Genomic DNA, 25,970 nt, shown 5'->3' with positions numbered 1-25,970 from the left:
CCCGTCAGGTCTAAACACCCAGCCTGTTGCGCTTATCATGATCACCTATGATGCAAGTGGGCTTTCCAAGCTGGAGACAAGCAAACCAAGAAAGAAAAGAGAAAAATATAGATGATCCATTTGTCTTACATATCAAAGGTACCATAACAGATATAATTGTGAAACATGAATGAGGGGGAATTCCATACCATTGCTCTTAATGGTTATTTATTTTTTTGTCCCGTCCTGGGGCATTAACTCAGGGCCTGAGCACTGTCCTTAAACTTTTTCAAGGCTAGAGTTCTACCACTTGAGCCACAGCACCACTTCCAGCTTTTTCTATGTGTGTGGTTCAATTCAAACCCAGGTCTTTGTGCATCCTCGGCAAATACTCTATCCCTCAGCCAAACTCCCCATCCTCAACTTTTCTCTTAAATATCCCAAAGCCTCAGGGACATTGTGCTTGTTACTGTGGAAAATGTTGGATCCATTTTTCTGTTAGTAAGTGGGAGGAATTGGGGCTATGCATAAGAATCTAATAACAGAGCATAGAGCATCTAGGATATTTTAAACAAACACACATCCTTTGATTCACAACCACCCAGGGTGAGAGGAGGTCATGTCACCTTAATTGTGGAGTCTCCATGCAAGGTTAGAAACTTTGGCTGTGGAACCATTTCTTAGGAGTTCAGACTCTGCTTGTGCCAAAGACCTGCTGTACAACCTTGGGATAGCTTCTTTACCTTTCTATGAATCACCATTAAAGTGAAGATAGTAACAGTGGGAAAGTGCACGTGTTGGGAAATAATTCCTAAGTGGACATCTATCTGGTCCATTGAGTCAGTTGGGGGACCCACAGGAGTCAGCATGTAGATATACCACAGTGAAGTTCTGTTACAAGTCAGGCTTCACAAAGGTAGGAAACCAGCCCTGAGGCACTAGACAACCCTATCCCAGGAGAGTCACGTGAGATGTTTGAGTCTCTTTCAGCAAGAGACTGGCTTATGACCAGGATGAAATGATATCTTACAGGGGAGCTCACTGGAAATTCACTGTCTGGGTCTGATTGGGGCTGTCCATGTGGGCAGCCTCATTCCAGCACATTGTGGACTCTCAGAAGGCAGGTATTCAACATAAACCACAATGAAGACACAGGACACATTCTTGCACTAGAAGAGTGGGAATTCTCTGGCTAAGATCCCACCTTGCAAGAAGACCTTTCTGAAGACAGCAGTCAGGCCAGTCATGTTAACTCTTTCTATGCACTGCCTCCTTAGGTTGTTGTGATGGTAGATGTAGTATAATAATAGGTGTCCATTGTTTGCTTCCAACTTTGTTCCACACTTGGAAAACCTTAACAGAGTTTTACTCATTCGTATTAGGTGGAAGCAGAAATACAGAGACTTAGGATAACTACAGAAACAAATACTGTCAAAATAGCTTCGGAATTCCCATCTGCCTGACCTAGCATAAATAAACTGTCCTTCTTCAAATCACAACCTGAACAATGGATATGGTTGATCTTCACTTCTCACGTTATCAGTTGGTAGAACCTTTAAAGGTATAACTTTATTGAACTCTAGCTTCTTGAAGCTGTGTGCAATCACATTACAGTGAAGGATTTTCATTGTGTAAACCTACTCTTAGAATATATTCATGGTCAACTATTTCAATACCCCCACAGGAGCCTATTTTGGTCTCTGGACCATCTTTCTTTCCTACTCAGGAGAAGCATGCTTTCTTTTTTTCATATATTTTTATTGTAATTAATAGAAGGGTTACATTATATTCACCAGATAAAAGGTGCATGACTTCACAAACATTGCTACCCTTTCTCATGTCTTGGTCCCCATTTCCCTCCCCCACCCCCACCCCTCATCTTGTTTTCCCCCCTTTCCTAGCCTATTTCAAATAACCAAATAAGCATATATACAGCATATCAGATAACAAGGTAAAATACTGTAACAATATGAGATAAATGTCCAGAAACAAGGACACACTAAATCCAGAAGCATGCTTTCTTGACACCTATTATTTTTCAAAGTATGTGTCCAAAACTCCCTAAGAATTTCCTTTTGTAAGATCTAGGGAGGAAATATTTGCAGGAGTTTTGAAATAATTCAACTATGTGTCATATTTAGGCTTAACATTTTTTTCTGACAAAGAACTTTCCTCTGCCCACTGGTTTCCATGGGAATCAGTTAATCAATCTCTTTTCAATCATGGAGTTACATCTTCTCATCTGTCACTAGGTTTGCAGGGCTTTGCTTATATCAATGGGCAGCCAAAATACTCAACAGCTAGCCACAAATGTGCTCTAGAACAAGTGTCATGCCAGTCAATTCACTTATATCCCAGAAATCTCTTCACTGCGGAAAAACTCACTGATTCTAGCCACTGAGAACAATCTTTTAGGCAGAAGGGTGGTGGAGTTAAAAATGGAAGAAGAGATGAAAGAATGCTCTACAGTTAAAAAATTGTAAAGCACATCATCAGTAGAGATGGCCAATAATAATCTCTGTTCTATTAACACCCAAATGCTAATGATTTCCATTTAATAAAGCAATTCATCTTTGAGTTTGGTGGTTGATGACGTAGCCCAAGCGAGTAGGTGGCTATTTCCTGGATGATACAGACAGCTCACTGCCGGATCCTGACACCTACACAAATTTGCCTTGTCTAGTGAGAACAGGAAATAAGTGTAGGGAGCTATAATGAAAGAATAATGTGGCTAAAGTTATTTCATGTTATAATTTGAAGAATAAGAATATCTAAAAGAAATATGACCTATCTGAGCTCATAGGCCGTAAAGGTCAATGCATGGTTTGTTCGTAACTAAGCCCTTGGTGGCTGCTCAATGCCTTAAGACAAGCAAAGGAGAAGCAAGAAGGACAACAGAGAAAAGAGAAAAAAAGAGGAATGAAAATTGAATAACCCTCATATCTTGGTTTATTCAGACTGCTATAGCAAATACTACAGATTGGGTGGCTTATAAAACTTAATGAGCCAGGCTTGCATAGCTCTGCCTGTAATCCTCACTACTCAGAAGGCTGAGGTATGAGAACCATAGTTTGAAGCCAGCTTAGGCTGGAAAATCTGTGAGGCTTTTATCTCTAATTAACTACCAAAAAGATGGAAGTGGAGCTGTGGGGTATGTGCGCAAAGATTTCGTTCATTGCAGCAACAGACACAGCTCATGAACACTATTCCCCTAATGAACCTCCTCTATATTCCTTGCTGTCTGTGCTACTACCTTTGATTAAATTAATTTCTACTTCCTGCACAGCATGCCAGGCCCAGCTTGTAATCTTCTCTTTCCTGAGATCTTTTCATGAGCACTCCAACCCACTCCAGTCTCTAATGCATTGTTCTTCATGTGTCATGCATACCTCATCATGAGGGGGTCTTCTGGAATAAGCTAGTTGCAGGGAATGAGAACGAATCAGAATATCAAAGGAAAAGAGGCAGATATTCAGGATTGTATCGAGTACAGTATATTAGGGGCTTTACTGATAAAGGTATGATTCTGAGCTGGGCACCAGTGGCTTATATCTGTAATTCTACCTACTCAGGAGGCTGAGATTTGAGAAGCATGGTTTGTGAGACCCTTATCTCCAATTAACCATCAAAAAGCCAGATATACAGCTGTGGCTCGTGGTAGAGTGCCTGCCATGAGAAAATCTAAGGACCTCTGCCTCTATACTGAGTTCAAAACCCAGCACTAGCACACACAAAAACAGAAGTATGGGCCTGGGTAGTAAGTAGTAAGACCATGTAGGTCCCTACAGTTTCAATCAGGAGGAGTAATAGGGCAAAACTGTGTGTTCATTCAAGTTACCAGTGTACCTAGTTTATCTTAAAATAGCAAAGAGTCATTTAAATTCCTGGTACCAGAGTCCAGTTGTCAAGTTGTAGTTACCACAGTTGTGATTTTGTTTATTTATTGTTTGTTACAAAACTGTGAGGAATCTTATGGCTAATCTCATGTTGTTGCTGTATCTGAGTTTGTTACCTGGTATATTATATATATATATATATGATTATTTGTTTATTTGAAATAGGAAAGGAAAGAGGGGGAAACAAGATGATTGGGAGGGGTGGGGAGAGGGAAACAGGGACAACAGCATGAGAAGGGATGGCAATGTGTGAGAAGTAATGTACCTACAACCTGACAAATGTAACTGTAACCCCTCTATACCCTGACAAGAAAGAAAGAAAGAAGAAAGAAAGGAAGGAAGGAAGGAAGGAAGGAAGGAAGGAAGAAAGAAAGAAAGAAAGAAAGGAAGGAAGGAAGAAAGAAAGGAAGGAAGAAAGAAAGAAAGAAAACTGTGCAGAACCAAATCAACTATAGTTACTCTGGAACAATTGTGTGGTTATAACTCAAGATGGCTGCTGTCACGGCAACCTGAATCCAGTTTCACTAGTCAACTTCTTTTTGATATATCTGTAAGGTCTGCTGAAAGAAAACTCCACAGAGTTTAGGAGAAGAGAGTTTATTGTGTGAGGAGAGAGCAGACCTCCCATCGTCCAAGATGGGTGGAGCAAGAGAGGTTGTGGAGGGAAGGGAGAGATTATAGAGGGGGAGGGGTGTGGCCACACTGGAAGTGGATGTCATCTCAGAGGATGGGGGAATACCTCAGACTGGGGACCTCCCACTGCCCCCAGGCATGCCAGTTGCCAGGGTTACAGGTACTAGTGGGATTTCCAGGGTGTAGGGGGAGAGAGCCAAGGGAAGTAGTCATTTCTTTCAGGCAGGCCTAATAATACCCATACTTTCCCTTGTCGGGGTTGTTAATCCTGTTCCATTGACAGTGACCTGGAACCAAAGAATGTGGAGCTACAAAGAAGTACCACCTCTATACACAATGGCACACATTAGCACTTAGAAACTGTAGAACTCTGTTATCATCGTTATTTATTTTGAATTCTGCTAATAGGACAACCCCTTCCTGTCATGATACAGACAGTGATTACAGAAGAGTATTTGATGTAACTATCAACCTACATTGCTTCAAGATGTCATCTATCCCTCACTAGCATGATATGTGTCTCTGGAAATTAACTATCTGCTATCAATGGGTGTACCAACATGTAAAATGATCTTTACCTAGAGAACAACTTCTACAAGGAGGACATTATTTAAAGGCTTGGATGGATACCCATCTTCTATGGTAGGTCTTCCTGAAGACTTGTACATGCACGTGGCAGTTTGTCACATAATGGAAAAGGAAAAATTTCAGCTCTGCCTAGCAGAGATTGAAACAATTGTAATGCTTTCAACTGCAGCATGGAAGAAGACATTAAGCAATGCTGAGATTTGTACAGGGTGGGAGTTATTTCTAGATCACTTTAAACTGGAGCATACATAGCTACTTCTAATAGAGTGAATTTACTGAAAATGAAATGCCATTTGGGTCTGCCTTTATTACACCAGAATATTCAGTAAAAGTTTCCTCCCATGTCTTCCTCAGAGAAGTGGAAACACAGTAAATGGCCTCTTTGCTTCTGGATTCTTTCAGGAATAAACATTCGGAAGTCTTTATAGAAAGCCTATGCCCACTCCATAAAACCCCTTCACCAAGTTGCTGCTGGAATTCTTTTTTTAATAATTTTTTAATTTTAGTGTAGAAAGGGGTTACAGTTATATTCACCAGATAGAAAGCGCATTACTTCTCACACATTGATATCCCTTTTATGTTTTTGTCCCCATTTCCTTCCCCCATCCCGTCCCCTCATTTTTCCCATCCTATTTCAAATCAACAAGTATACATCTATACAATATACTAGGTAACAAAGTGGGATACTGTACCAATATGAGATTAACCAAAGGGCAACACAAGAGAAGAGAGAAAAACATAATACATTAAGAATAACAGTCATTTATAACTAAGCTCTTGTTTCCATTTCCTGGAGGTCCATTAATTTGGCCTCATCGCAGCTGGAATTCTTACCAACTCTGTCTTGGGAACGAATCAAATCTTTAGATTCTAGAGGGGTCTCACCATTCTCTGTGGTGAGAATTTTCGATTCTCTTTTTTATACACAGGTCTTACAAGTTCTCCTTAATCTTTTTATACTCAAGTATGTCTCCTACAGAATACTTGCATCTGAGCTTTGAAGCCTGCCATGCTTTTAATCTCCTAGATACAATACGTACCACAGACCCAGTAAATCTGGCTTCCTCGTTCTCCCTCACATACAAGTGTGACTTTGGCCTCCCTCTCAGTATGCAACTTTTTCAGCCTCTGGGTATGGCGGAGTGGTGTTAAATCTCTTCTTGCAACACCTCATCTCATCCCATCATCACGGAATCTCTCATACCTAGAGCCACATACATATTTTAAAATCAGAACAAAAAAATGTACAAGGCAATTATTAAGAGTGACATAAAGGTCATTTTCTCTCCTACCTCCAAACACACCAGTTTCCAGGAAGGGTAACCCTCCAATTGGCTTCTAAGAAGAAAATTTTCCAAATGTTCCTTTGTACTTATTATTTTCTGGTATTTTCTCCTCACATGCTCAGAAGTGTTATCTGAAACATGAATATTTTAACACAGCAGCAGCAAAAAGATTCTAGGACTTTTTTTCTTTTTTTGTGTGTGTAGTGCAGCTTGAACTCAGGGCCTGGGCACTGTCCCTGAGTTCTTTTGCTCAGGGGTAGCACTCTACCCACCACTTTGAGCCTCAGCACCACTCTGGTTTTCTGGTGGTTAATTGGAGAAAAGAATCTCATGGACTTTCCTGGCTTTTGTTGTTGTTGGTGGTGGTGGTGGTGGTGGTCATGGGACTTGAACGTTGGGCCTGGGAGCTATCTCTGAGCTCTTCAGCTCAAGGCTAGTGCTCTACCACTTTGAGCCACAGAGCCATTTCTGGTTTTCCAGTGATTAATTGGAGATAAGAGTTTCACTGACTTTCATGCCTGGACTGGCTTTGAACCCCTATTCTCAGATCTCTGCCTCCTGAGTAACTAGGATTACAGGTGTGAGCCACCTGCATCGGGCTGATTCTGGAACTTTCTAAAGCGCAGATATCCAAGCCTTCTGGTCTACCTTGCACTAGAGGATAGTTTTGTAAGGGCAGCATTCCTGCTATTTAGGGCACAGGGGTGTTTGGCCATTGTTAGATAACAGCCATGCAACTGCTCTTAAGTTGTTGAAACATCACTTCCAGAGGAAAGCCCCTTCTGGGTAAAAGGGCAGAGATGGCTGCTTTTGCTCATTGCTACTGATTTCGGTTTAGGCAGACCTTATAGAAGAGATCATTTAGGGATCAGCATTGGCTCTGGGCAGAACCAAATCCACCGTCCAGAGAGGAATTAGGAAGGCCCTCTGTTTCCCCGCCTAATCAACATGCATTTTGTTTTCTCTTGTATAAACAGCAGACCATCTGTGTCACCATGACAGAAGCAGGATTTCCAATAAAGAGGAGGAATCTCTTTTAAAATCCTGTTATTGTTCTCTGGGTTTATTTTCAGGATGCTGTTTCAAATAGTTACATAAAAGTCACCAAGCCACTTAAATGCTGTTTGAGTGTTCCTCCAGAACTTGGACTAAGAACTCCGTACTTAGTGGCTAATAATGGTCGGTGGTTTCTCTTCCTTTCTAACTTTATTTGGGGTGTGTCTGGCCTTGAGGTCTGGGCTGTGGCCATGAGTAGTTCTCTGTAGTCTAAGAAGCATTTCTTGTACTAATGAAGAGGTGGGAAGCCAATGCCAAGCTGCCTCCAGCTGTCCCAGCCCTGACAGAGAACAAAACCAGCCAAGGGGATGCCAGAATGTTCAAGTAGAAATTAGAGTGGTCATTTCAGGCTTCCAGAAGGGTAACAACAAGATTGTCCTTGGGAGGGGGGAGATGAAGGAATTATAGCAAGCAAATATTCGCATAATACCCTAGCAAATGAATTAAAAATGTAAATACAACAAACTAAACAAAAATAAAGCCAGAAATGGTTGAAAAGTAAATCTTCCCTGCATTAAAGAAATGAAAAATAGAGCAAAATGGAGTCTTTGAGAAAGTCCAGCAGGCTTGGCTGACCGCCTTGGGGAAAGAAATCTACTGGGGCTACACTGTGTTTAGCACAAAGTCCCAAAAGCAAAGGGCAGGAAATCCTGTTGTTTCCACCCATGTCCTTAAACAAGGTCCCATGGGACAGTTGTGTCTCAGCCAATTTCTATCTTTCTCCTAGGCTAAACGGAGTAGGTCAACAGCTGCAAACAGAATGAGAAAGGTTATCTTAATCTGACCTGACAAGATGTATACAGATACCTCATAAATATGTACAGCCATTGCTCGACAATTGAGAATCTTAAAATATTTAATGACAAAGAAACTTGGCAGTCATTGAGGCCAACGAAACATTTATCTACTCTTAGTTATTTATTGGTGATGCTGAGGTTCAACTCAGAGTTGTCTTTGTAATAGGCAAGGGGTCTGCCACTGAGCTCTATTCATTTACTCACCAGTAATTTACTGTGTAGTAGAAGAGTGTATTGCAATAATGCACATCCTAGTATTGTACTAAATACTAGATTGAGTAAATACTATTAATATACAAATACAATACTGAATACTTAGTACCTCTATTAGGACTATGCTGGTACTGTGTTGAGTACTAGAATATAAAAGGTGGGGGGGCATGTTATAATCATACCACAGATTAGAGAAACCAGACACACCTCTAAATTGATTTTATGGTTTAAATTTTAGAGGAATGATATCACTAAAGATAGCATTTTAGAAGTGCCAATTTCTGAACCCACCTGTAACAGTCCTACTGTAACATAAACCCTTTAGGTAGGCCCCTGAGTTCTGCATTTTAACAAGCAGAGAGCTTGTTAACTCTCTTCCATAGAAAGCTCTTTTCAATGGAAAGTTTGGAGGTGCTGGAACAAGATGTTTCACACAATGGTGTGCCTTGCATTTGTGAGGTGTGTGGAAAAGCAATGTATTATTAATGATAGTTAACATACAACGTTTGTGAATAATTTATATGCATGTCACCTGCAAAGATTTTTTTTTGTATAGTACAGATCCCTAACTTCTCAAGAATTGGGTGGAGCCCAAATTTGCAGGTGTGTTAGCCAGGACTGTACATGTTTTAAGTTCCCCAGGCAGCTCTTAGGATCAGCCAGGTGTGAAACCAAGGGTCTATAAGAGTCTTTTTTGCCTCTTAACAAAGAAAAGAAACCATGCAATTCTAGAGGGAGGTCCTTCTGAGAGCAGGGTTGCCACTAGCAAATCGCAAGCGAAGCCCAGTTGTTCAAACACAGGGAAGAAAGTGTCCCTTCCCAAACCCCGCTTGGCTGTTGCAGAAGAGAAAGGGTGCTCAGAGCCATTCTCCTTCTGCAGTGGCTATTACAACTTTTCCTGACAATCTGGAGCTCCTCTAAACCACTGCATGCTCTTCTTGCCCCATGTTTCCTACTTACTGAGGAAGAATCTGAGGCTCCAAAGAGTAAAACGAGCTAACTAAGCTGGCATAGCACACACCCAGCCATCCAGAATTCCTGGGACACAGGATGTTCAGTTTTAAAACAGACATTTCCCAGATTCAGAGTTTGCTTTCAGAGACCTAGGGACCATTCTTCATTGTGCATATTACTGCATAAACATTTCAGATTCCTCTTATTCTTAAAATTTGTTCCAATTCCCTAACTCCAGGACTTAAAGGAATAATATCACCATCTCGTTTTCAGGTCTCTGACTTTCCTAGAGATCATGTCGTCTCTATCTTATAACTCTTCATGCCCAATATGCTACCCACATACAAATCACAGCTTTTCTCTAGCTGCTATGTGTTTTTTTCCCCTGCTATTTGTGATTGTATTTATCCGTACCAAGATCTGAGTATTACAACCTAGCTTCCAGTGGCCTTTGTAAACAAAGGGAGAATGTATATTCAGGTACAACTAGATACAGAGGCTCAGTTCCATCGATGCATAATCTGCCCCTTCCTCAGATCATTCATGATTCTAGGTGCTATCGAGATGGCTGCCAGTGGCCCAGCACACCCCTTCCTGCTTAGCAGCCTAGCTGGCTTTTCCCATTCCAAAGAACTCTTGTAAAACTTTCTAGGACCAACCTGTTAACCTGGGATACAAATCAACCTAATCAAAACAAGAACAACAAAAACAGAAAAGCACATTTATTGGGGTGGGTGCTACTTAGAATGGAGGAATCTTGGAGAAGATAAAGATTTGAGTGGCCTTAAAAAATGTTTCAAGGTTTTGAAAGACAGCTGTGTTTATGGCTTTGAATCTTAAAAGGAGTTGGAAATCTCTCCATTCATCAGGAATTATGATTGGTACTAGTGAACATTGTCTTATAAGAAGGGATTAGATACATCTCAATATTTACAGTTTTAAGGAAGGGGTTTGTTATGCAGAAAGCTAAACTTAATTGGGATCCAGAGGTGAACAAGTCTGTGCAGCCAAGTACAAAAGTTCAGCTGAGAAAGTGAACGAGATCAGATTAACAATGACCTCCTAACTCTATTTCAAGCGCCATCCATTTCGATTTTTGTTTTCCATGTCAAACCATATTTGGGCTAACTTCTACCATGTTCCCATCCCCAAATCAATTCCTGCTGCCTTGATTAGCCAGTCCTTAGGCCATCTGCCTAAACTACAAAAAGGAAGTGAGAATTAAGAGAAAATTGAGTCCTCAGAAGAAAGTTAGACAGCAAAGCAAGACAGATGCTGGGTGAGTGAAAACAGCAGATATTCTGGTACTTTCACTTGGACTTAAGTGGAGCCTCAACCCCAGATTCACAGTGCATGGCCCCCTGTCTTGCTCCATTCCCAGCCAAGTGAAACCTGAACCAGCAAGCTGCCTGACTTCAAGGCCATCGTCAAGTCTAATTTTTAAGACCTATGAAACAGTTATCTGAAGCCGTCAGAAGTCACACAAGCAGTGAGACTCCCTCAGCGTAAGGATATAGGTCTTTGAACAACTCCCAGAAAGCTCCTGAAAGTTGGGGTAGGTGACTCATGCTCCTTGTCTTTAGTTGGCTCTGGGATTTCCAGCTGGGGATGTGACATGTGATCTGGACTTTTCTTCAATGCATCCCACAGGGAAAAAAAGAATAAATAGCCCTAAGCCGCTTTCTTTTTCTTCTTTTCTTCCTGTAATTCATACAGAAGCCAACTCTGCTTTGTTCGAACCACAGCATTTGTATTTGCTGGGCAAGTTCTGACAGAGCTGCTTACTTTATTCTTCTAGCCTTCTGTGAAGCCACAAGTAAAGTTATACCTTGTGGCTAATTTTCAGTCCATAAACCTTATCCCTTGTTAAAGCTGAAATCTTAGATTAAATCAGCATGAACCTACTGGCTCCTCTGAGACCCTTGAATTATGGGCCTGTGCGATTCTTCCCACCCCAACATTCATTAAGGCCTTTTCAACCTTTACAAGTTGCGTTCTCTTATCCATTAGGAAGATGATGTGTTTTCAGTCTTTTGAAGCCATTTTCTTTCTACTCATCATTTGGCCCTATTCCATCCTATTTTATTTACCAATCCCCAACTCCTTGATGCTGGAATTAAACCCAGGGCCTCACCATACTAGGCTGCACCAACTCCTACCTATTTTATTTCTCACATACTAACAAAATATATTCCTACTTGGGACAACCAGCCGGCCCATTATAAAGGTGGGCTTTGGAAGTGTGTATTTCACAAAGAAATAGACCTTTGAGTCACATGTATTTTAGTAATGGAACTATAACATTAGTTACCTAGAGTGCTGTGACTAAAGCCTCCCATTGTGGAGGCTGGGAGCAAAGGCCCGTTTGTAGGCAGGGCTATCCTCCCTCGGAAACTTCTAGGAAAAGAGCCTTTCTTCGTCGCCCACCTCCTGATGGCTGGAGGTAGTCCTTGGTTTGTGTTAGCACCTCCTTAAAATTTGCCTCCTTCACACAGCCATCTTCTTCCTGGGTATTTCTGTCTCCACACTGCATTCTTTCCTGGTCTTGGGAGGGACAATAATCCCACTGCATTAGACAAGACCCCGTCACTCCATCATCTTACATTGCTGCAATTTGCAAAGCCCTTGATGCCTAGTAAAGCTGCGTTCACAGCAACTGTAGATTAGAACTACCACATATACTTTCAGTTGTGGACATTGAACACAGTTTACCTCATAATGTCCAGGAGAAAAAAATGACTAAGAAAAAAGCAAGGGACAGAATAATGATTTCTGGATCTTGGACAGCCAAAAGGGATATCCTAGTATTCTCAGGTGATGTTTACCCAGAAGAATCTTGAGCCCCCAGGGAAAGCATCTGGCATAGAAGGAAAGGGCAGAACAGGAAGGCCTCCGCTAATGAGGAAGGCAGCCTTCTGCAAGGAAAACAGGCAAGGACACGCTTATGTGTCAAGATCTTACCGAGTGCTTTTCATGCTTTATCACACCAGATCCTCAAATAACTACCAACTAATTAGTGCGATGCTCACTGAGAAAATGGAGCCTCTGAGTAATTAGGCTCATATTTTAATGGCTGCCACTTCTTGTCTGTTCACTGTCAGGGCTCAGAGAATGTTACTCCAAAGTGAAGGTCTTGGAAGAAGCCTCAGAAGTGGTCTCTATCTGACCATTTTCCTGTCCTCCCCTCTGTCACCCTTCTGATTTCCCCTAGGCAGGCCATAGACTTCTTCCTCAAATCCAACCATAAAACTTTTTTTTTTCATATATTTTGTATTGTAATTAATAGAAGGGTTACATTATATTCACCAGATAGAAGGTGCATTACTTCACAAACATTGATACCTTTTTTCATGTCTTGGTCCCTATTTGCCTCCCCCACCCCCACCCCTCATCTTGTTTTCCCCCATCCCTATCGGATTTCAAATAACCAAATAAGCATATGTACAATATATCAGATAACAAGGTAAAATACTGTAACAATTGGGCTCTCCTAGCAGAGATTTACAATAGAGCAAAACCTAGATCCATAAGGCCACATAGTATGACACTAAATGAAAGGACCTCCAGGATATAGAAACAAAAGCCATATAACGAGTGATTGTTGTCCTTAATGTGCTATGTTATCTCTCATCTCTTTTGCTGTCCTTTGGTCATCTAACTTCTCTGTATCTTGAGAGGAGTAGTAAAGGTGATTGATCAAAGATGAGAGAAAGGCAAATTGGGGTAGAGTAAGCAACCTAGAATCTTCAAATGTTAAGAACATTGCTAGAGAAAGAGCAGAGGCCATTCTCATCTTCTTATAGTGACAACTTTGGGCTTAGTGTAGACATACATTTTCTTCACTACTGGATCTGCTCTATCTTCATAGGGGAAAAATAACTATGTACCACTGGAAACACTGAAGAAACGGTAGGACTCACCTGCCATCCTCTAGTGAGCAGTTTCCTTATTGTCTTTGAGATTATAGGAATAGGAAAGAGTTCATTTCTTCTTTTATTACCTAGTTAATGGCAATAACGTAACAGAAAATAGACTACCATAAGAAAATCGTATCGACTTATTTAATATAAGTTTTATGTGACATGGACCCTCCCAAAGGAAATGAGGACCTGAAAAACAAAGCAACTAGGCTGGGATTTGGCCTAGTGTTAGAGTGCTTGCCTAGCAGGCACAAAGACAGGGGTTCAATTCCTCAGTACCACATAGATAGAAAAAAGCCAGAAGTGGTGCCGTGGCTCAAGTGGTAGAGCTCAAGCCTTGAGAAAGTCCAAGGACAGTGCTCAGGCCCTGAATTCAAACCCCTGGCCTGGAAAGAAAAAAGAACCTATATTTTTCTATTCCTTAGCTTGATGAAATAGACAGTGGCGGGGAAATATGATTGGACAGAGGTGGGACCAGATGACAAGACCTGAGGATATTTAGCAAAGCTTGCTTGTACACATTCTTCTCTGGGTCTCTATGACTTTCAAATTGGGGACATTGCTTTCCCCCAGGTACAGGAAGGGCATCCCTCACATGAGGGTCTCTGACCTGCTTCAGACTTGGAGGGGATAAAAGTGAACTCCTTGCTGCTGCTATTTTCTGAAGTGCCAAGTTCCTACCTTTTGGAGTAGCGTGTCCTGAACCCCACCAAGATGAAGTCCTACATTCTTTTTTTTTCTTTTGCCAGTCCTGGGCTTGAACTCAGGGCCTGAGCACTGTCCTTGAGTTTTCTCAAGGCTAGCTCTTTACCACTTAAGCCATAGCACCACTTCCAGCATTTTCTGTGTATGTGGTACTGAGGAATTGAACCCAGGGCTTTGTACATGCTAGGCAAGCACTCTACCACTAGGCCATATTTCCAGCCCCTGAAATCCTAAATTCTTTTTTTAAATTATTTTTTATTGTGATTAATAGGAGGGTTACATTATATTCACGAGATAGAAGGTGCATAACTTCACAAACATTGATACCCTTTCTTATGACATGGTCCCCATTTCTTCCCCCCCCCCACTTATCTTGATTTCCCCGCTTCCCTATCCAATTTCTAATAACCAATTGAGCACATATAAAATATATCAGATAACAAGGTGAAATATTGTAACAATATGAGATAACCAAGGGATGGCAAAAGAGATGAGAGATAACAGTACATTAAGGACAACAATCACTCATTATATGGCTTTTTGTTTCCTTCTCCTGGAGGTCCTTTCATTTAGTGTCGAACTGTTTGGCCTAATGTCTCTAGATTTTGTTCTATTATAAATCTCTGCTAGGAGAGCCCAAGGTTTCTACTGATTATGACAAATGAGGGAGACTATTGGGCCTATGTTCCTTTGAGTCTGGCTTACTTCACTTAATATGATTTTTTCTAAGTCTTTCCATTTCCTTACAAATGGGGCAATGTCGTTCTCTCTGACAGCAGCATAGAATTCCTGAAATCCTAAATTCTTAACAAGGAGTACAAGGCTCTGTATCTGGCTCCTGTTCTCATTCCAGCCTATCTACCACTTCTTACTTTGTGTCTTCTAAAGTTTTTTAAATTATGATCTTTAAGTCATTGTACAAAGAGTTTTAATTCAGCATGTAAGTTTATGAGTACAGTGCAGCTTGACCAGTGTCATCCCTTCTATAATCCTCCCTGCTCTCCCAACCCTACCCTTCTTAAGTTACCTGGTTCCATTTTCATATATGTTCATGGAATATTATGACTATATCTGCCCACCATATTTCTCTCACTTTGTCTGCCTTTCCTCCTCTTGACTTGATCATCCTCTGGAAACATATGTTTCATCTCCCTGGTATTTCTTGTATTACATTGTAAGTTAGTGTTGGAAGGCTGTTTCTTACTTTAACTTCACACTCCAGCCGGGATATTCCCGGCACTTCTCTGAGTATTTATGGAGCTCAAGTACATTCCCCTGACTCTGGTCATCTCTTAGCCCCTTACTTGGTTCAAGTTCATTGTGTGTGTGTGTGTGTGTGTGTGTGTGTGTGTGTGTGTGTGTCTGTCTGTCTGTCTGTCTGTCTGTCTCTGTCTATCTGTATCTCTCTGTCTCTGTCTCTCTCTCTTTCTCTCTCTCCATCTTCCCATTATTTCTCTTTCCTTCCCTCCATGGCTTTTATGCACATGTTACAAATGTTTCCTTCTATCTTTGGATCTCCTGACTCACTCCTCTTTTTCCTCCGAGGCTCAGTTTCTCAAAAGCAAATGATTACCTTGGGACATGATGGATTAATGAGCATTAATGAGCCTGGCAGGAGCAATTGTGTAGATTGTTTGGTAATATATGTATATCACTACATCAAGTTTAGGTCTTAAATGTGCATGATTTTTGTCAAGTACATCTCAAGAAAGAAGAGAATGGAAAAAAAGATTCTGCCTATTACCCAACAAGCCTTTCTGATCCTTTCAACTCTGGAGTGACATTCCCTTCTCTAAATCTGAGCTCACAGCTGCACTATAATGATTAGGGCATCACAAATATTTGTTAATTAGCTCCTTCCTGTGAGATTAGTGACAGGTCACAGCCTCTCCAGTTCCTACTAGAGCATCTGGCACAGAATAGGGACTCATTAATCAGGTGGCACTGATTGAAGATGTTGAGAGAGGCCAGACCCCACATCTAAGATCCTCTTCACTCTGCCGGCCTATACGCCTAGTTTCTGTTCCCGCAGTTAGTCACAGAGGAAGTTGCCAAACCCAGATGATGAGACTTCAGTTTGGGGTTGTCCCAGGTCTGCAACGTGTAATCAGTATTTGAAAGAGAAACTAGACCAAGAGAAAAACAATGGTGATGAGGCAAGCATTGCAAAATAATGGCTTGTTTAACAATGACGGAGGTCGTGGCAGCTACCTTTGGTCCGGTCTGAAGGCTGAGTGGTGGTGAGACCTTGTGTGTATGAATTAGCCTGGTGCACAGGTCAAAAGCACAACTGTCAAAATGGTGCTGTAGATCAGCCTGCCAGCTGTCATCCTCATCTTCAACCATGTTTTAGACAGGAAGGCTGGATATAAATGAAATCATGTTGCCTATGTGACAAAACCCTTGAAACCATTGCTCATGAAAAGTCGTCGCAATTAGTATATTACCAATTAGATCAAACTATTGCTTGAACTAGCTTCTAAAAAACTGGAAATACAGTCTAGAAGAAAGACTTTCATTTTGTACACATCCATTGTCTCTTTGGAACAAATGGATATTCTGATCTAGACAGGGTTGTGTTATTTTTTTTTTAATCCCAGAGTTTCAAATAAAGAAATGCTATTCTTGAGGCCGGGAGTTTGGCCTAGTGGTTAAAGTGCTGGCCTAGCATGCATGAAGACCTGGGTTCGATTCCTCGGTACCACATACATAGAAAAAAGCCGGAAGTGGAGCAGAGGCTCAAGTGGTAGAGCTCTAGCCTTGAGAAAGTCCAAGGACAGTGCTCAGACCCTGAGCTCAAGCCCAGGACTGGCAAAAAAAAAAAAAAAGAAAAGAAATGCTATTCTTGTTCAACATTGCAGCAGATAAAGATGAAAATAGATTGCCTGGCCCTACTGTTTCCGGCCCCCTAGTCTTCTGGTAGAAACACAGGAGACCCTAGATGAGGTGAGGTGGAGAATGAGCAGAGTCCAGTAGAGACACCCAGGAAAGGCAATGGGAAGGGATTGGAATATGGAAATTCAGCTCAAAGTGAGGATGGGGAACAGGAAATCAATCACACCCTTGACAGAGTAGCTGTCAGGCTGGCCCTGAGGACGTATCTCTGGGCTGAGGTTGGCTGATCTTGTGCTCCCACAGTGAAGAGTTTTCATATGAACACCCAAAAGCTGGGATCCTGCTGAGCCCAGGTGCAGGTCTGCCATCTACAGTGATCAAAGCAAGTCAAAAAGGATTGAAAAGCTGACCTCTGAAAAGCCAGCACTCTGCTCAACCCTTTCTTCCCCATGACAGTGCAGGACAGCCTCCAAGAGATACCCATCTCTGTGGTCAAAGAGAGAGCCAGATCCACTTTGCCTGTGAATTCTAGTGTGTCCATTATAATAAGATTTATTCTGCCCAGTAAACAGAGGGGACTTTGAACTCACCTGGGAGCCTTTGAGCCTTTTTACAACCACACAGCAAAAGTAAGTCTCCACTGTTTTCCTTAGCCTAGAGCTTTGCTCTATTGGGTGGCTCTTTAACTGCTCACCTTGGTCTCCTTCATTCCTTTGTTTTTTAAAAGCAGACTTTACTGTCATACTATAGAGTGGCAAGGCTGGGAGAAGGCTGTGTTGATAGCTAGTAGAGACAACTTCCTTCTGTGTAACGTAAGAGAAACCAAGACGACATTAACAGGTGTGGTTAATTCCTTCAGTGAACATTAATTAAACATTTTCCATGTGCCAGACACAGTCCTAAGTGCAGAAAGAAAAGAGATCAGCCCTCTGATGTCTTGAAAGTTGGATAAGATAAGATACAGGTTAGTCAAAGTAATGCATAGATACAGAAGATCTGAATCACCCTTTGGAAGATGCAGTAGGGCAACCTTTAGAAATGGAAATCTTAGTGGACTTGGGGGAGGGGATGGAGAGGCAGAGCCCAAAAGTCAACAGAACAGGGGCAGAAGTTGAACTTGAGGAACAGGAAGTAGGCCAGCAGACTCACAGGTTGTGAGCCAAGGGAAAGTGGTTCCATGTTGTTTCTGCTTCATTTGTCATCTACACATGGCCTTTTGATCTCAGATGTGTGTACTTCTCACTAACGCACTTGCTTCATATTCTATTGATGTTTGCAACTTTCTATTCGGACAAATGCCCACTATAGACGCTTAAGGGATCAAAAGCAATCCCTCATTCAGGAAATCTCCTTGGAAATTAGGGGCAGAGGATAGAACAAAGAAGAGCTAGGCAAGCAGAGGTTCTCAAGGAAATACAACCCCGGTCCTCAGTGGCCATGTGCTTATCTGCTCCACATGGGAGCTCAAGTTGGCAAGAGGAGACTTTCTCCTTTGAGATCTTCGAATGCAGCATGTACACCTGCACACAGACCCCACCACCACCACCACACACACACCTCCCTGTGTTCAACTTTCCAGGTCACCTGCTATTGTCCTCAACACAAACCTGAAATTCCCCCCACTATCCAAAACTGCATACTGTCAAAACAACTCACAAGTAACCCTGGTCTGTCATTACTGTTTTCTTGGCTCAAGTTTAAAGCAACAATCAGCTTGTCTTCTCCCCTCAGCCGCCTCCCAGTGCCCCCTGTGAAGTCTTAAGTGTTCTTCCAGTGGATTTCTTCTCCTCTTTCTTCCCTCAGAACCTACCTGCAGGTTTATATTTATCCTCACTTTCAGCCCCTTTCATCGCCTCTCACCACGGCCCCTCTTTCCAAGCTTGGGTAGGCACCCAGTCATCCTATTTCAAACACAAAGACCTTTTTCTTCTCAGTCCACTACACATGGAATACATATATGACATATACATCTATCTCTCTGCCCTGTATGTGTGTGTGTGTGTGTGTGTGTGTGTGTGTGTGTGTGTGTGTGTGTGTAGGGAGAGAGATAACACAATAAAATCTACAAAATAGTGCTTGGAAATGGGGCAAACAAGAAAGATTCTAAGAGAACAAAGGGAGTGAAGTTGTTCAAATCATCACAATGAAACACCTCTGTATCTTAATGTCTGCTAATTTCTCATTCTCAATGTCTCTAATTTCCCAAGAATTCCCCCCCAGATTCCTCTCTTTTGTATAGAAAGGGCGGCTGAGGGCTGGTACTTAGAACTCTAGAAGTCTGCAGGGCTTGATAAGTGAAAAATGAGAATACTGGGGGTCCCTTCCTCTCCCACCTCGTGTCCCAGTTCTCATGTTTTCCCTTAAAAATTGGATTTCTAACTGGGAGAAGCAGAAGTACGGAAAAGAGGAAAAGATGATAAAGAAAGCAAAGGAAGGTTTTCAGTCATGATTAAAACAAAATTCAAGAAAAAATGTCTGTGGAGGGAGGGAGAGAGAGAGAGAGAGAGAGAGAGAGAGAGAGAGAGAGAGAGAGAGAGAGAGAGAGAGAGAGAGAGGGAGAGAGAGAGAGAGAGAGAGAGAGATAACACAATGAAAATCCTTATAATACTGTTCGAAAATGGGGCAGACAAAAAAAGAGTCTAAGAGAACAGGGGGCCTCAGAGCTAAGAAGAGCTGATGTTCATGACAGGGCTGGGAGATGGTACAGCACTGGTTAACAGCTGGGCACAGGGCCACGCAGGTCTTGTGTTGGAATGTAGGACAAGCCCTCTAAGTGCCTGAGATATGGGAGATATGTCACCTTGGATGAAAAGGCACTGGGGTTCTACAACTGGTCCCACTGGGCTTTGTCATTCAGATTCTTATTTTGTCAATGATTTGCCTGGAATGGCCCTGCCTTGCCTGGCATCTATTTGCCCTTTTCTTTGTAAGTGTGTGACACTCAAGGCAGGAATGTGTTTCCATGTGTTGGTATTTTGTCTACACTCCCGAGTCCCCTCTCTCTCCAGGATAAACATTTCCAGTAAGGTGGACCTTTAGCACCTTGAGCCAGGTGAATTGTTTTTCTCAGCTATCTGGAATTCAATGCTAAATGATATGCCTAACTCTGGGGTCATATTCAGCATCCAATATTATATCTATTACAAGTGCTTCTCAGTTTATTTTTGTAACCAGATACTTGCCAGACTCAAGTGTCTCGAGACACTACACTTGAAACAAATTTACACTTACTAATTGCCTGAATGAGGCAAAACAGGCCCTGGAGCAAGTAGGTTGCTGTGCTAAACCCTGCTCTCTCTCCTTTTTATTACTCTAATTCACTTACAGTGCAGTTTATTCTTCTGATAAGAAAAATCACAGGCGATCTCTGGTTACATTTAGTGTAAATATCTATGATTCATCTCCCAGTCTACTTGAAGTATCTAACTCAATATGACAACTACTGGCCTACCATCTACATGTAATATCTTTTTATGGAGGGGTGATATTATGATTTCCACTCAAGATCTCACAATCACTCATCTTGTTTGTTCAGGTGGTGTTACAATTTGAACCATGCCTCCATCCCAGCTTTCTGCTGTTTACTTTGGATGGAGTCCCATAGACTTTTTTTTTTAACTTGGACTGGCTTTGAACCTCCATCCTCTGGACCTCAACCTTCTGAGTAGCTAGCATTACATGTGTGAGCCATTAGTACTTAGCTATTTTATATAAATATATATATACAAATACATATAAGTATATAGAGAGATATAAATATATTTCTTTTTACTCAACTTTCTTGCCTTCTAACATTTTAAACTCAACTCTAGTGCTCTGGATTCCATAACCTTAACCTGTCCACTCAGGCTTACATTTAATAGTAGGAAAGAAAATAAAATGTAAATGTATTTATTCCTTCACTCATTTAGTCATGTGAGATTTACAGAGTGTGTATTATGTGGCAAGCATATAGGATGGATCATAGCTATGAGCATGCCAGGCAGAAGTACATGGCTCTCATGAAAGCCATCTCATGGAAGATAAATGTCCAATGTGTTTTTAAAAAGGCACATGCTAGGATAAAATGGAAGATCAGCTAGTTTCTTCAGTGTTGGGTATAGCTTATTTTTTTATGATATTGGTGTTTGAAGTCAAGGTCTTACACTTACTCTCCCCTTGAGCCATGCCCTTGGCCTTTTCCATGTATAAGATCTCATGGTTTTGCCAGAGTCTGCTGGAACCACAGTTCCTTCTACTATGGCCCATGCCGAGCTATGAGAACATGCTTACACTACAAGCCTGACATGTTTTTTGAGATGAGTTTCTCCAGAACCTTTTGTCTAAGTTGGCCATGAACTACAATTCTCCCAATGTCAATCTCCCTAGTAGCTGTGATTATAAGGCAGGACCCACCACCACACCTGGCTAGTTTGCACGTGTGTGTGTGTGTGTGTGTGTGTGTGTGTGTGTGTGTGGTTTTGTTTTGGTTTGGGTTTTTGCTACCCAGACTGTAGAAAGATCAGAATAAATTGATCTTTTTTGGTCAACATAAACAATACTCATACTTCTCTGTAGTTACTAGTTTCTATTACTGAATAGTAGTCTATTGTATGAATATGCTAGAATGTCTTGTGTTTACTTTTCTTCATTCTTTCTGCACTTTCTTTTGAGAATCATTTCCCTTTAGACTGAAGAGAATAATTTAAAATTGCTTCTAGGTCACATATTCTGGGGAGAAATCTTACATTTCACTCATCTGAAAACATCCTTATTTTGCCCTTAAATTTGAACACTTGACTTTTATTCTATATAACATTCTCTGTGGACATGATTCTTTGGTGTGGGGGAGGCTGTTGGGGATTGAATCCCAGGCTTTACACACGCTAAGCATCAACTCTCTGACTAGTTACATTCTAGCCCACTATGAAAGGCTTTAAAACTCAACATTTGAATGATGTTCCATTGGCTCACAGCCTCCTCTGTGTCTTTTCTGGCTGCTTTCAAGTTTTGGGCTTTATGTTTTAATATCAGCAGTTTTTCATGCTACATCTAAATCAGGTTTATTTTTTTTTCTCTGCTTATGTGTGGATTTTTAAGCTGTCTTCCAAAGAATCTAGCACATTATTGGCTATAGTTTCTTCGGGTCTTTTCCCTTTCACTCACTCCTCCTGCAAGTCATCACATAATGTTAGACTCTGGGGTTATTCCATAGAGTTCTAAGCCACTGTCATTTTTCCTAATAACTTTTCTCTCTGCTTTTCAGCTTTGGTCATTTCTGCTGATCTATCTCCACTTTTTGTTGTTGTTGTTGTTGTTGCTTTGGTCGGACATGAGGCTTGAACTCTGGGCCTGGACTCTGTCCCTGAGCTCCTCAGTTCAAGGCTACCGCCCTACCCCTTGAGCCACAGCGCCACTTCCACTTTTCTAGTGGTTAATTGGAGATAAGAGTCTCATGGTCTTCAGTGCCCAGGCTGGCTTTGAACCGCAATCCTCAGATCTCAGCCTCTTGAGTAGCTAGAATGACAGGTGTGACCCACTAGTGCCCAGCTTCTCTCCAGGTTTTGTGAGCCTCACTCCTGCCGTCTTCAGCCCATTGGTAAACTCCCGCTGGGAGATTTCCTTCAGTCAGCATGCCATTCTACAATGTCCATTTGTTTCTTGTGATGACTTTGATTTGCTAAAAGTTTCTATCTGTTCATACTGTGGGGGGGGTCAATGTTCTTTAATTAATGAATCTATAATATACCACTTAAAACATATAGGTCCACTCTGTGTGTTTCTCTCTGTGTGTGCACATAGATGCTTGCCTGTACTAGAGCTTGAATTCAAGTCCTGAACACTGTCCCTTAGTGAACTGCAGCCTCACTTCCAGCATTTTGCTGGTTAGTTGAGATTGGAGTTTCAGACTTCCTTGCCCTTGTGGGCTTCAAACCACATCTTCAGATCTCAGTCTCCTGAATAGTCAGGATTATAGGCATAAGCCTCTGATACTTGGCTCAATGTCCTTTTTCTCTCTAAATCCAGCATGTACTCCACCATAGTATCAGTTTTCTGATGGCTTTTGTCACTAGGCACTACATTAAATGGGCTAGTTTGTTATTAGTTTGCCTGACTGGTGATTTATGAAAAAATGCAGGACATTATGAATATTACATCCTAAAGAATGTAGAAGTTTCTGCTCCCCTCACATGTGCTTCTGACAAGTATCCATATCTTGTAGTCTCTACTTTCCATTGTCTTTAAAGGATCCTGTTTGGATCAAAGGGGAATGAGATTTTTGGAGGGAGTGACACAGCTCAAGCTTTGTTAAGTGACACTTCCCTTGTACACCTACCCAAGATGGTTTCCAGAAGCCAGAGTTTTAATATTTTTAAATAAATGTCACATGTCTTATCTAGTTTTCTAGTTATTTCTAAGGGATATGCTGATCTGACACTAGAGACTCCATTGTTGACAGCAGCCTGGGAAAGTTTCTCTGACAATCTGAGGAACAATGTAGGGATTATCTGCAGGAATTGGTCTTTGAACAGAGAAAAAAGACTCAGAGGGAAAAGCAGCACGCCTGGCTTGTTAGGGCAGCCAGTAGAAAACCTGGCTAAAGTACAGTAAGCAAGGAAGAGAGGTAGTCCTGAAGTTTGGAGAGGTATGAAGGCAGAAGAAGATAGCACCCTTTTTGTTTGGTTCGTTTGTTGGTAGGTCTGTTGGTTTTTGTGGGTCACGGGGCCTGAATTCAGCCTGGGCCTTGTCCCTGAGCTCTTCAGCTCAAGGCTACCACCCTACCCTTGAGCCAAACTCCACTTTCCATTTTCTAGTGGTTAATTGGAGATAAGAGTCTCAGGTCCTTTTGTGCCTGGGCTGGCTTTGAACCTTGATCCTCAGATCTCAGCCTCCTGAGTAGCTAGGCATGAGCCACTGTGCCCAACTATACCACCCAGTTTTACAGGTCACTAGAAGAACTCAGACTTTTGAGATCCTATAAGAAAACATTAGCTCAAGAGCGGAATTGGGATTTAACAAGATCACATTGGTTGTTGAAAATAACCCCAAAGGACAAAAGCCAAAACCTGGGTTAGAAAGCCATGGACATTATTATTAACTATACTTTCAGATTTATTAAATTTCTACATTATTCAGGATGCTTGGCTGGCTTTGTAATCCGTTTCCTAGAGCTTGGGATGACTCACTGAAATGTAGATAGCTTATTGTGTAAGAATTCTTCCTCTGAAGCTGGATTCACTTTGGATCTTTACTTGGGCCATGATCTGCTACTCAAAGATTCCTGCAAGCTCCTTCACATTGTAGAGGTAATGTGTAAGGAAACAACCTATTGAGCCAGGATGGTTTGGATTTGTATCAAACATAAGCTGCTCTGCTTGAGAGAAAATTGTATAGACCATGAAGAATACCAGCTTTCCTCGAGTTTAAACCATGTGTAACAACGCTGAGTAGCAGAAAGAAAGGAAGAAAGAAAGAGAGAGAGGGAGGGAGGGAGAGAGAGAGGAAGAAGAAAGGGAGAGAGAGAGAAAACTAATAATGAAATAAAGAGCACTGGGTAGGAAATGGGTAACACAGGAAAGAAATACCTAAAAGAACAAGAAAATAAAGAATGTTAGTGATGACAAGGATAAAAATATCAGAGATATTTATTTTCCCTATTTACACATATACATTTCATTTTCTTAATTTTTTAATTATTAAACCACATAGAAAATTTTAAACATGTAAAGAAGAAAATAGAAAAATATTCCAAATTCTGTCACATAAGCTTTATTACATGTATGTATGTATTAAATTATTTTCAAAATCACAGACAGGTACATATGTAACTCATTTACTCATACTGTTTTATAACCAGCTCTTTTACTTCATATACCATAATTCTCTGTTCTGTTCAGAAACCCCTTGAAACTTGATTTCAATTGATTTTCTGGGCACAGATCAGAAAATTGTTAAAAAAAATAATGACTAGCAGTAAGAATTGATTTGTTCATGTCGTTGGAGGGAAAGGAAGAAAACTAGGCAATGTGTATTTTGGGGATTAAAACAGTAATTCTCCTTCTGGGTTTCTCCATGTTTGAGCAGAGCATAGGATGTGTCCTATGGAAAGGATATGGCAAAAAAGAAAGTAAGTAAGGACTAGCTCCAGTGGCTCATACCTGTAATCCTTATTCAGAAAGCTGAGATCTTAGGATCGTGGTTCAAAGCCAACCAGCGAAGGAAATTAAGAATCCTATCTCCAGTTAGTCACCAAAAAAGCTGGAAATAGAGATGTAGCTCAAGTAGTAGAGCACTTAGCCTTGAGTGGAAAAAAGCTATGGGATAGCACCAAGCTCTGGCTTCAAGCTCCAGAAGTAGTCCACACACACACACACACACAGACACACACACACACACACACACACACACACACACACACACACACACACACAGGATGATGAACATACGTCCTATCCTATCTTCACAGTGGTGACAGTAATTAAGAATCAGGGCATACAAACCCAGCCCATGCTCAGACACTGCCAGAGCATTCATTAGTGTGGATTAAATGGCCTGCAATGAAATCCTCCAAGGATATGGGGGATGGCAGTGCATGAACTCCTAAACACAGCTGCAGGCTTTCAAAATCCCCAGTCATACCTGATGAGCAATCTGAGAGAAAAGCAAGTAGAGACAGCCTGCCTGCAGGGAGGGAAAATGTTCTCCAGGCAGTGGGGCCCTGGCTGAGCCCTCCACCTGCCACTCACCTGCTGTCTTCCCCACATCCTGGGAGGGGATACTGGTCCTCACTGTTTCCATGAGTCTTTCCACAGTGAGAGAAGCAGAGAAGTGATTCCCCGCCTGCCATGGGAGGCTTCTCTACCTGTGAGGCATGTGAGTCCGTGTGAGGTGAATAATAAAGCTTAATCATTTCTAACGTGTTGCAAGCAATGTTAGGGCAGGCATTGGGAAACTAACTGCCTAATTAACCAGGCCCTTTGCATTCGATTTTGTCTGTTTTCCATTGCCTAATGCAACTCTCCTATGCCCGTGAGCCTCCAGAATAGCTGTGTCTTTCAGTCAGACTGGAAACTAAAGATGTTCCTCTTTTAAATTCATACATGGAACTCAATATGTTTCAGTAGCTTT

The 25,970-nt window shown here is 41.6% G+C and overlaps 1 long non-coding RNA gene across 1 annotated transcript; it reads right to left on the bottom strand.

Annotated features, from left to right (window-relative positions):
• Positions 1 to 4,526: 4,526 nt before the first annotated feature.
• On the bottom strand, positions 4,527 to 25,707 carry LOC150048491 (uncharacterized). The gene is made up of 3 exons (XR_016539262.1): positions 25,589 to 25,707; positions 6,137 to 6,300; positions 4,527 to 4,795 (listed from the first exon to the last, which is right to left on the bottom strand). It is a non-coding gene; the product is annotated as an uncharacterized LOC150048491 (long non-coding RNA).
• Between the last annotated feature and the right edge of the window lie 263 nt (positions 25,708 to 25,970).

This window comes from Megascapheus bottae, chromosome 22 (assembly GCF_031878675.1).
Source record: "Megascapheus bottae isolate mThoBot1 chromosome 22, mThoBot2.hap1, whole genome shotgun sequence".
Lineage (NCBI taxonomy): Eukaryota > Metazoa > Chordata > Mammalia > Rodentia > Geomyidae > Megascapheus > Megascapheus bottae.
Note: the sequence above shows the minus strand (reverse complement) of the source record. Positions and strands in the feature narration are given on the sequence as shown.